Source organism: Macaca thibetana, chromosome 11 (assembly GCF_024542745.1).
Source record: "Macaca thibetana thibetana isolate TM-01 chromosome 11, ASM2454274v1, whole genome shotgun sequence".
Lineage (NCBI taxonomy): Eukaryota > Metazoa > Chordata > Mammalia > Primates > Cercopithecidae > Macaca > Macaca thibetana.
In genome coordinates this window covers 25,495,316-25,508,111 of record NC_065588.1, presented here as the reverse complement: position 1 = coordinate 25,508,111, position 12,796 = coordinate 25,495,316, and the positions used below count along the sequence as shown (strand labels likewise).

General features: G+C 40.5%; 1 non-coding gene across 1 annotated transcript; it reads right to left on the bottom strand.

Annotated features, from left to right (window-relative positions):
* Positions 1-141, bottom strand: LOC126931950 (U4 spliceosomal RNA). The gene has a single exon (XR_007718047.1). It is a non-coding gene; the product is annotated as a U4 spliceosomal RNA (small nuclear RNA).
* Positions 142-12,796: the final 12,655 nt, after the last annotated feature.

Genomic DNA, 12,796 nt, shown 5'->3' with positions numbered 1-12,796 from the left:
TCTCTGTAGAGACTGTCAAAAATGGCTAATGCCAACTATATTGCAAGTCTTCATGGCAGGGTATTGGGAAATGTTTTCAATCAGCAATAATTGTGCCTCGGATAAACCTCATTGGCTATGATACTGCCACTGTGCAAAGCTTATGTGTAATATTTTAAATGTGGATTATGAGAGACTATAAGAAACATTTTCAGTTGCATGAAACAATCTGAACAAGAATCTTTGCCTCCTGTTGTCTGAGATTTTTCATGTAAATATAATACCTTTACATGAGATTTTTCATGTAAATATAATACCTGGGGGAATTTATAAAAGAAAGAGGTTTATTGGACTTATACAGTTCCACATGGCTGGGGAGGCCTCACAATCATGGAGGAAGGCAAGGAGGAGCAAGTCACATCTTACGTGGATGGTGGCAGGCAAAGAGAGAGCTTGTGCAGGGAAACTCCCATTTTTAAAACCATCAGATCTCGTGAGACCCACTGACTATCAGGAGAACAGCATGGGAAAGACCCACCCCCATAACTCAATTACCTCCCACCAGGTTTCTCCCACAACACGTGGAAATTATGGGAGTTACAATTCAAGATGAGACTTGGGTGGGTACACAACCAAACATACTATTCTGCCCCAGGCCCCCCCACAAATCTCATGTGCTTTTTACATTTCAAAACCAATCATGCCTTCTCAATAGTCCCCCAAAGTCTTAACTCATTTCAGCATTAACTCAAAAGTCCACAGTCCAAAATCTCATCTGAGACAAGGCAAGCCCTTTATGCCTATGAGCCTGTAAAATCAAAAGCAAGTAGATACTTCCCAGACACAATGGGGGGTACAGACATTGGGTAAATACAGCCATTCCAAATGGGAGAAACTGGCCAAAACAAAGGGTCTACAGGCCCCATGCAAGTCTGAAATCAAGCAGGGCGGTCAAATCTTAAAGTTCCAAAATGATCTCCTTGGACTCCATGTCTCACATCCAGGTCATGCTGATGCAAGAGGTGGGTTCCCCTGGTCTTGGACCGCTCCACCCCTGTGGCTTTGCAGGGTACAGCCTCCCTCCCAGCTGCTTTCATGGGCTGGCGTTGAGTGTCTGCAGCTTTTCCAGGAGCATGGTGCAAACTATCAGTGGATCTACCATTCTGGGATGTGAAGGATGGTGGCCATCTTCTCACAGCTGCACTAGGTAGTGCCCCAGTAGTGACTCTGTGTGGGGGCTCCAACCCCACATTTCCCTTCTGCACTGCCCTAGCAGAGGTTCTCCATGAGGGCCCTGCCCCTACAGCAAGCTTCTGCCTGGACATCCAGGTGTTTCCACACATCTTCTGAAATCTAGGCAGAGATTCCCAAACCTCAGTTTTTGACTTCTGTGCACCCACAGCCTCAACACCATCTGGAAGCAGCCATGGCTTGGGGCTTGCACCCTGTGAAGCCATGGCCCAAGCTGTATGTCGGACTTTTTTAGTCACAACTGGAGCAGCTGGGAAACAGGGCAACAAATCCCTAGACTGCATACAGCAGAGGGACCCTGGGCCCAGTCCATGAAACCACTTTTTCCTCCTCAGCCTCTGGGTCTGTAATGGGATGGGCCACTACAAAGTTCTCTGACATGCCCTGGAGATATTTTCCCCATTGTCTTGGGGATGAACATTTGGCTCCTTGTTATTTATGCAAATTTCTGCAGCCAAATTGAATTTTTCCTCAGAAAATGGGTTTTTCTTTTCTATCCCATCGTCAGGCTGCAAATTTTCTGAACTTTTATGCTCTGTTTCCCTTTTAAAACTGAATGTTTTTAACAGCACCCAAGTCACCTCTTGAAAGCTTTGCTGCTTATAAATTTCTTCTGCCAGATACCCTAAATCATCTCTCTGAAGTTCAAAGTTCCACAAATCTCTAGGGCAGGGGCAAAATGCCACCAGTCTCTTTGCTAAAACATAGCAAGAGTCACCTTTGCTCCAGTTCCCAACAAGTTTCTCATCTCCATCTGAAACCAACTCAGCCTGAATTTCATTTTTCATATCACTATCAGCATTGTGTTCAAAATCATTCAACAAGACTCTAGGAAGTTCCAAACTTTCCCACATTTTCCTGTCTTCTTCTGAGTCCCCCAAACTGTTCCAATCTATGCCTGTTAACCAGTTCCAAAGTCACTTCCACATTTTCAGGTATCTTTTCAGCAGCACCCCACTCTCCTGGTACCAATTTATTGGATTAGTCCATTTTCACGCTGTTAATAAAGAGATACATGAGACTGTGCAATTTACAAAAGAAAGAGGTTTAATTGGACTTACAGTTCCACATGGCTGGGGAGGCCTCACAATCATGGCAGAAGACAAGGAGGAGCAAGTCATATCTTATGTGGATGGCAGCAGGCAAAGAGAGAAAGCTTGTGCTTGGAAACTCCCATTTTTAAAACCATCAGATCTCATGAGACTTATTCACTATCATGAGAACAGCACAGGAAAGACCTGCCCCCATGATTCAATTACCTCCCACTGGGTTCCTCCCAGGACACATGGGAATTGTGGAAGTTACAATCCAAGATGAGATTTGGGTGGGGACACAGCTAAACCATATCACAGTGTAAGGGTATTTGGATATATGGAAGTAAATATTATAAGAGCTAAAAAGAGCTGAAGATGTTTGCCTCTGGAAAATTGGAATCAGATATGGAGAGGGTACAGAATTAAAATCTATTTTTAAAAGATTGTCACTTATTAAATCTTTAGCTTTAGTTTTTTTATTCTTATTTTTATTATAAAAAGTCACAATTCAAAGACAACTTATTTTAAACCCTCTTTTTATTGGAGGCAATTATTAAGTATTCACATATCTAACGCTTGGGTCTGTTTAGCCTTCTGATCCTTAGTCATTTGGGGCCATGTTACACTATTACCTATGCCAATAAAAATGTAATTTAGATAATGTGCCATTTTCCATGTTCACTCAAATTTAACATCTATTCAGAAGGTATTCAGAACAAATTTAATTGACAAATTCTTGTCCTAACTAGCTCAAAATTGTTGTCATCATTATAGTTATTCATGTTATCATTATTTATCTGTAGTAAATGATCTTTGGATTGGTCCCCAAAATAATGACATATTTTCAAAGTATATTCCACCATCATTTTTGCCTGCACCACAGCACACTTATTAAAAAACACTCAAATAATCTGATTGAAGGTTTAATTAACCACTTGGTTTCTTAAATGAGTTTTGGAGACGTGCCATGCTCTTAAATTAGTACTTCAGAGTGAGCTATCATTTAAAAGCTAACAGTGCTTTGAAAGACTGTTCCAGCACATTGCCAGCACTTGAAGACTAATGAAAGACACAATCAATCTAATGTTCTAGTATTAAACAAATTTAAATTTTTGATTCCTTTATCAAAAATCATATGACTATATTTGTAAGTATTCTGAAAATCCAATAGTTCTTCAAATTTAAAAAAAAGGGGGGAGGGGGAATGTAGTTTTGCTATCTTTAAAATAGGAATAACAGGCCAGGCACAGTGGCTCATGCCTATAATACCAGCACTTTGGGAGGCCAAGGCAGTAGTATTGCTTGAGTGCAGAAGTTCAAGACCAGCCCGTACAGCATTGCAAGTCCCCTGCCTCTACCAAAAAATAAATAAATAAATAAAAATGAAAATTAGCAGAGCATGGTGGTACACGCCTATAGTCCTAGCTAGTTGGGAGGCTGAGGTAGGAGGAACGCTTGAGCCCAGGAGTTCGACGCTACAATGAGCTACGATGGTGCAACTGCACTCCAATCTGGGAAACCGAGTAAGACTCTGTTTCTAAGATACCTTACCATCATGGGTCCCCTGAAATTTTATACAGAGAAAGATACATTACTCCAGCATATTCTTGCTAAAAATGCAGTTCTGTCTAATCTTGAGAAAACATCAGACAAATCCAAATTGAGAGGCCTTCTACAAAATAACTGATTCATCAGAGGTGTCAAGTTCATTGAAGACAAGGAAAGAATGAGGAACTGTCACAGGTTGGAGAAGACTAACGAGACACAACTAAATTCAGCGTGGGATATTGGAGCCAGAAAACACACAAAAAAATGACTTTAGGGAGAAAACTGGGAAATGGATAAGTTTAGTTAATAGTGTTGTTGCAATGGTAGCTTGCTGGTTTTGATCATTGTATTATGCTTATAGAAGTTATTAACATAAGGAGAAGCCAGGTAAACAGTATGCAGGAACTCTCTATTTTAGATTTGCAACTTTTCAATAAGTCTAAAATCATTTCTAAACAAAAAGTTTAAAAAGAATCATCAAAGAGACTGAGTGTGGTGGCTCACACCTGTAATCCTAGCACTTTGGGAGGCTCATGCAGGAGGATCACTTGAGGCCAGGAATTCAAGACCAGCCTGGGCAACATAGTGAGACCATGTCTCTATTGTTTTTTAAATTAAAAAACTTAAAAAAAAAAAAAAAAAGAAAAAGAAGCAACAAAAAGCAAATTCTTAACTCTTTTTTATAGAAAAGGAGAGAATGAGAGCTATAAATCAGTGACGTACATTAAAATGCCTTTCATTAGTTTTAGTTCAAAACTAACATAATGTACTATATTTATGTCAGTTGTTTCCTAAGGTATTGCTGTTTATTAGATGTAGTTTTGTTCCTATTAAGTAATGGAGACTTACTTGGCTCTTAAATTATCACCCTTACATTTGACCTTGCTAGATAATAGGTTATTTTTCTCAGTTTGCCCCCAGATCCATTCTCCACCCTGCTCTGCCTCTTAGTAGGGGTGACCCTTGGAGTGGGAGTCTCCTCACTCACACTGCCCTTGGGCTTCTGGTTGGAGCATTGTTTCTCCCACTGAGGCTTCCTCCAGCTGACTGTTCTGACAGTAGCTAGGTCGTCTGACAGCCACAGCTTTTGTTGGAGGCCTCTTCCAAAGTCACCACTCTCACTGGCTTGGATAATACCATTTCCTCTCCTGCCCTTTAGATGTGTAAACTAATGGCTTCCCACTGTTACTAATCCCTGGATGCCTCAACATCCCTTGTTGGGTCTCTTAATCCCTTAATCCACCTGCAACTCTATAAATAATCCTTTTAATAAACACATCATTTTTAAAAATCCCAGCTGGGTGTGCTATCCCTTTACTGTAAGGACCCTGACTGATACAGACATGTTACTGAGAATCACTGGGGCTCTTTAATAGGCTGTTTCCTTTTCTTTCTTTCTTCCTTTTTTTGTTTTTTTGTAAAGAGTCACAAGTATTCTTTTTTGTAAATCTCCTACAGGAAAGATTTATATATATATATACACATATACACACACACACATACACACACACACACACAAAATTTATTATTAATTTATTATTTATTTATTTGTTTATTTACTTGAGACAGGGTCTCACTGCCGTTGCCCCCAGTAGCGTGATCTCCCTTCACTGCAGCCTTGACTTCCCAGGCTCTAGTGATTCTCCCATCTCAGCCTCCCAAATAGCTGAGACTACAGGTGTACACCACCACACTTGGCTAATGTGTGTGTGTGTGTGTGTGTGTGTGTGTGTGTGTGTGTGTGTGTGTGTGTGTGTGTGTGTGTGTGTGTGTGTGTGTGTGTTTAGAGACAGGGTTTTGCCATGTTGCCCAGGCTGGTCTCTAACTCCTGGGCTCAAGCAATCCTCCTACCTCAGCCCTCCAAAGTGCTAGGATTACAGGCGTGAGCCATTGGACTCAGCTAAGTGTCACAAGTATTCTCAACACTTCTGGATTCAGATGGTATAAAATAACACCATTAATTGCACTTACTCTCCTCCAGGGGTGTCCAGTCTTTTGGCTTCCCTGGGCCACACTGGAAGATGAAGACTTATATTGGGCCACACATAAAATACACTCACACTAACGAAGAGCTTTAAATAAAAATGGCCAAAAAATCTCACGATGTCTTAAGAAAGTTTACGCTCAAGCCTGTAAATTTGTGTTCACGAGGTCGGGAGGAGACCGCCTTCAAAGTCTAAAAAATACCTAGCCGGGCGAGGTGGGCTCCCAGCTACTGGGGAGGCTGAGGCAAGTTGGGACAAGCTTGCTCTACTCCAAAGCAATATAATTTATCACCATATAATGATTTTGAGATGATCTTTACAGGAATTTGAAGCTTCTCTTATCCTGAAGACATTTCCCCAAAGCCCTATAGAATAAATATCCAGTACCAGTCGGGCGCGGTGGCTCACGCCTATAATTCCAGCATTTTGGGAGGCCGAGGGGGGCGGATCACGAGGTCAGGAGATCGAGACCATCCTGGCTAACGCGGTGAAACCCCGTCTCCACTAAAAATACAAAAAATTAGCCAGGCGTGGTGGTGGGCACCTGTAGTCCCAGCTACTCGGGAGGCTGAGGCAGGAGAATGGCTTGAACCCGGGAGGCGGAGCTTGCAGTGAGCCGAGATCCTGCCACTGCACTCCAACCTGGGCCACAGAGCAAGACTCCATCTCAACAAAACAAAACAGAAAACATATTGCTTTCTTTCCTTTTCTGAAGTTACCACAGTCCAGGAATAAAAGGGAAGCTGTTCAGGATGCCCTTTTTAATTTTCCAATGGCTTGATTTTCAGATATTTATGGTAAAGATATATACTTTCTTTTCCCCTTTATTATCAAAGGAGTATTTACTTGTAATAAACTCAAAAATAATGAAATGTCTAAAGTAAAACATGATAGTTTCCCTAGCAACACATACTTTTAAATTCAGAAATCTCTCTTCTACTTCCAACTTTTATCCTTATGAGTATATTAAAATATGAAAGTGTATGAACAAAAGAAATTGGAATGCATTACTTTAAACTTAATTCAAAAGGCTAATTAAGTTTGAAAGTATTCTAAACGACTCTGTCTAAGTGAGGATTCAACATTCACTCATTCAGTAAAAAAAGGTGTTTCCGTCACATTCTTGGCCTCATAGAAAGTTGCTCCTGAGGACACGCTTCCCTGGCTGTCTCCTAACTTCCTTTTTCCTTTGACCTGAACTTACATAAATTGCCATTTGCAAACCATTTCTTCTTTTTCTGCCCTCAAAAACTCCAGCTCCTATGAAGTTATTCTATCCAGCTTTATAAGAGTCTACCCTTTTTTGTGCTGTCATCTATGATCTCTTAAATTACTTCATGTCCTTCATTGAAGATTGCAGCACATGGCTCACTGTCTCCTTCTTCACTCTGCTTTGGTCACCATTTTCAGCAACTGTGACATTCATGTGCTATCCCATTCAACATCACACCTTCACAGTTTCTGGATCTCCTTCTTTCTAATGATCTTTTTATCTTCCTCCATTTCAGCCTCCTACTTCTAGTCATGACTTCACCTTACTGTTACCAATAATTAGATTACCTTCTAAGACACTGATTGTTTCAAGCCTTTCCTCTCCCGCCAGTGCATTTACCCTTGGAACTCCTACTTATTGACCCTACAACTTTTTCAATATCCATTACCTAATGAAAGGCTTCATTTCTGCCCCCGCCCTCACCACCTTTTTTTTAACTTTACTCTCTATCTCTACCCAGTAAAATGTAAGCTCCACGAAGACAAAAGTCTACTTTTTCACTCTTAACTCAGTGCCTGGACCAGAATCATGTCTGATACATAGAAGGAACTCAATAAACACTAAATAAATGCATGAGAGGCCAGGTGCGGTGAAAGACCGAGGCAGGCAGATCACCTGAGGTCAGGAGTTTGAGACCAGCCTGACTAACATGGTGAAACCCCATCTCTACTAAAAATACAAAATTAGCCGGGTGTGGTGGTGCACACCTATAATCCCAGCTACTTGGGAGACTGGCGCAGGAGAATCACTTGAACCCAGGAGGTGGAGGTTGCAGTGAGCCGAGATTGCACCATTGCACTCCAGCCTGGGCAACAGAGGGAGACTCTGTCTCAATAAATAAATAAATAAATAAATAAACAAACAAAATGCATGAATGCCTACTGTAGCCAAGCATCAGGCAAGAATAAAGAGACGTAAATAAAACCTCTAACCTCAAGAAGTTTAATCTATTTATGCATATGTATTTGCACATTCATGCAAATTTCAACTATTTTTCCTTGAATCAACTGCCTATTCTTAGTTCATTTCAAAAATAATCTTACATTTTATTATTCCAACGTCCTTATACTAGATTTGGAAAGTCTCTTACTAGTAAGAAAATCTTTCAGCTTTACAAGCATATCTTTTAGGTATATAAGTAATTGTGCAAGCCATTGAAAAACCCTAAAAATAATTAGCTATTTTTTAAATCTACTTGGTACAAACAACCGTCAACTCAAAAACACTAGAAACTGATGATGTTGGCAATCATTCTTCATGAACAGGACAGCATTCAGGTGGGTTAGGAGTTTTATATTATTTTCATCTACTCCCATCTCTAGCCCCATTGATAGCCCAAATGGCACCATTATGCAAAACAGAAAGTTCCCCTATTCAAGACACTTTTTTGCCATCTCCTAGAAAATTGTTATAATAACTACATAAATCTGCAATGATTACCAGTATGAATGGCTCCCATTAATGTTATACAGTTCTACAGTTTAAAAATATTGTTCAACCCACTATATCCAAAATTTATTTGATCATGGAAACTTTCTGTATGCTACTTAAACATATCACACGGAACTAACATTTTTATTATTATTTTATTATCATTTTGAGATGGAATCTCCCTCTGTCACCCAGGCTGCGGTGCAGTGGCATGAACTCCGCTCACTGCGACCTCTGCCTCCCAAGTTCAAGCAATTCTCCTGCCTCAGCCTCCTGAGTAACTGGGACTAAAGGCGCCCACCGCTGCCGGGCTGGAGTGCAATGGCACGATGCCCAGCTAATTTTTGTATTTTTAGTAGAGATGGGGTTTCGCCATGTTGTCCAGGCTGGTTTCAAACTCCTGACCTCAAGTGATCTGCCCGCCTCAGTCTCCCAAAGTTCTGGGATTACAGGTGTGAGGCACCACACCCAGCCAACATCTGCTGATAGATAATTTGAGAAGCATTGCTCTAGATTACCTGTGTAAAGTGGTTAGTTTCAGGCCTATGACTTTTATTCCAATTGTACATATTTGTAATATTATTCTCTGTTCTTTAAGGGCTAAACCTGGAGTCAAATGGACTTAGATTTGAAATCCAGCTCTGAAACTAACTTTGAGTGAGTTATACAACCTCTCTAAGGATCAATTATCTCATTTGAAAACTGCAGATGGCAATAGTACTTTCCTTAGAAGATTACTGTAAGGACTGCAAGAGACCTTGCTATGGTCTCTGAGTGTGCTAATATCATTAAATGGTAATTATTCTACTCATAATGTTCTTCAGGCTATCTGATTTATAGAACAGAATAACTCAAAAGAAGGTATGTTTGAATGAGGAAGCACAAGTTTGAAGGAGTAATTGTAAAAAACATAAGCCAATTGGATTTTGTTGTAATTTCATTTTTATAAAAACAAAAGTTGTTTTGAATTTTAACCAGAATTTCTGAGTTCTTCAATAGACAACATACACAAAACTCAGGTCATGTGTCAATATAGAAAGAAGACCCATGTTTAGCAAGTTTGGACTTCATGTTTTTGCCCAAAGTGAACACATATACTCCCATATTCATGCCATATGGGTAATATAATCTCCCAATCAGAAAGAAAAGTAAGGACATTAGCCTTACTTTTCTTACACTTGTTTACAGTTCAGAGGCTATCCCTCAGCTGGTAGATGTGAGAAGCCAGCATTGCAGTCTACTACAGATTAATTAACCGACTAATCATTCCCTGACCTCAGGTACTTGCAGCCCTAACTTCATGGAAGCTGGCCCAATTCATAAGCCTTTTGTCACACAGCCAATCTATCCCCAAGCCTTGAAATATTTTTACCTACTGTGCATGCACAATAGAAATCTGAACTTTCTATAGATATGACAATTTTTAAAATTATCACTAAAAGGGCAAACACATTGCCAGGCATATTCTGATGGCACCAACATCCAATATCCATTTTCTAATTTTAGAACTGGCCTGAGGCATGGTGAAGTCATGACTATACATATGAAAAAGACGTGGTTCCTGGACTATTAACTGGGAAAATGAGCCTGTGTTAGTTTATTAGAGCTGACATAACAAAGTACCACAGACTCAGTGGCTTAAATCACAGAAATTGATCTTTTCATAGTTTTGGAGGCTAGAAGTCCAAGATCAGGGTGTCAGCAGGTTGAGTTTCTTTTGAGGCCTCTCTTTTTGGCTTGCAGGTGGCTGCCTTTTCTCTGTGTCTGCACATGGTCTTTCCTCTATGCAAGCACCTGTCTCTATCCCAAGCTCTTCATTTTTTAAAATTATTTATATATTTATTTATTTTAGACAAAGTCTCGCTCTGTTGCCTGGGCTGGAGTGCAATGGCATGATCTTGGGTGACTGCAACCTCTGCCTCCCGGGTGCAAGCAATTCTTCTGCCTCAGCCTCCCAAGTAGTTGGGATTACAGGTGCATGCCACCATGCCTGGCTAATTTTTGTGTTTTTAGTAGAGATGGGGTTTCACCATGTTGGCCAGGCTGGTCTGGAACTCCTCACCTCAGGCAGTCCACCTGCCTCAGTCTCCCAAAGTTCTGGGATTACAGGCGTGAGCCACCACACCCGGCTAAGCTCTTTTTTTTTTTTTTTTTTGGAGACAGAGTCTCACTCTGTTGCCCAGTGGCACATCTTGGCTCACTGCAACCTCTGCCTTCCCGGTTCAAGCAATTCTCCTGCCTCAGCCTCCCGAGTAGCTGGGACTACAGGCGCACGCCACCATGCCCAGCTAATTTTTTGTATTTTTTAGTAGAGACAGGGTTTCACTGTGTTACCCAGGCTGGTCTCGAACTGCTGAGCTCAGGCAATCCACCGGCCTCAGCCTCCCAAAGTGCTGGGATTACAGGTGTGAGCCACCATGCCCTACCCAAGCTTTTCTTCTTATAAGGACACCGGCCATACTGAATTAGGGCCTACACGAATGCCCTCACTTAACCTTAATTATCTCTTTAAAGACCCTATCTCCAAATACAGTTGCTGGGAATTAGAACTTCAACATACACATTTGGGGGGAATGGGAGTTAGGATTTCAACATATGAATTTGGGGGGACATAATTCAGGCTATAACAGGGCCCAGTTCATAGAGCAGCAGGAGTACTTGTCCCTTCTGTGAGAGTGCTGGCCTGTTTACCCCGGCTAACAAAAGAACAGAGTCTCTTCCCAGCCCTGGAGAATACCAAACCTTTTTCTAAATACATGTTCCTGCATAAAGACCAACTCTTATTTCCATTGCTGCCTCTGCAACTGAAAGAGCATGGGGAACCACAGAATAATTGGTGATCATTATCTGTATGCTTCTATAAGGTGTGGTAAAGTGCTTATTGTGAAAAATGCAGCTGAATTGCCCACATTAGCATTTATGGTAGAGACACGCCTCCTTTATCGCTTCATTCGTGGTTTACCAGTTATCCTCTTACCTCCCAGTGACTCAAAGCTGTACCAGCAGCCGACCTCTGAAGGTAGATCTTTCCTCCTCAAGATGAACAGCTCTGAAAAACAATGGAAGCTAACAGCCAAGATGTGCAGTCTTCAACTTACACAGTTACTTGGGACTTTTTAAAAATATTTTTTCATCTTGGCATATTAATAAGGACAACAAAGAAACGAATTAGTAAAAAGGACTGTCACATTTAAAACACTTAAGGAAAAAGAAAAATAAGACTATTACCAAGAAGGCAGTGGTTATAAGCGTACTTATTCTTGGTCTGGAATACTAGAAACAGTAATGAAGGCACACGGAAACAAGCTGAGAAGGGAAAGACTGGTATAAGGCTGGTGTAAGTAGTGTGCATTCAAATCAGTCCATTTTGATGATTCAACCCGTACAGTACTAAAATTGTTGGAAAAAACTATTTTGATGACTAAAACTTTGTTACATTGATGTATATTAATGCAGAGAATAATGACAGTGAAACAAATCCATCTTTTACTTTAATATAATCAAGATTGGTTTTAAACGGGTTTCGATTGTTACGGATATGAGATATTTCAGGTAGTATTCCCTACTGAATGATCACACTTGCTTGTCAATAAATGATTAAAAGTAAGAGATGTTCTCAGTGAAAAATATCTTAAAGTTCAGCTTTCCAGCTTTGCAATGGACCCATTCCAGGTATTCTAGACGTTCCAGGCGCGTTGCCCATAAACCATTTGACAGCAGGGGGAGCTCTTCTGTTAAAATCCGCAGTTCTTTTTAAAAAGCTGTTAAGACAGCATATTCGCTAGCCATCCAATCTTCAGCAGTTGTTAAAAGCATTGTCTTAAAATAACAAGAGTCCGTTTGAACTTTAAGTTTTATTCGGGGCTGTGGGGCGGGGGGGATGTCAAAGTAGAACAATTATGAAATATAATTTAATAAGGTCTTTGTTATTAGTACATCCTTAGTCTCTTCTGAATAAATGTTTATGTCTGATTCATTCCACTAATGTTTGCTGAGGACCGATTGTGTAAGACATCAACATATATACTTAAGCAGTCATCCCCGATATCGCTACAGGAAGGCTTAGAACTTCAGAATATGCCACGAGCACTTTAAGGGAAGAACATTGTAAAACAAAGCGAAGGCATTAAAAGTCACCATATTTAATCCCACTCAAAAGTAAAGTTCACTATAGTATAGTAGTATAGCGGTGTTTGGAGCAAATAGCAGAAACAGCTACTATTCTCGGTTTGCATTCGAAGACACAGACGATTTTGTTAACAACCTAATATTAATATATAACCGTATCTGCATAT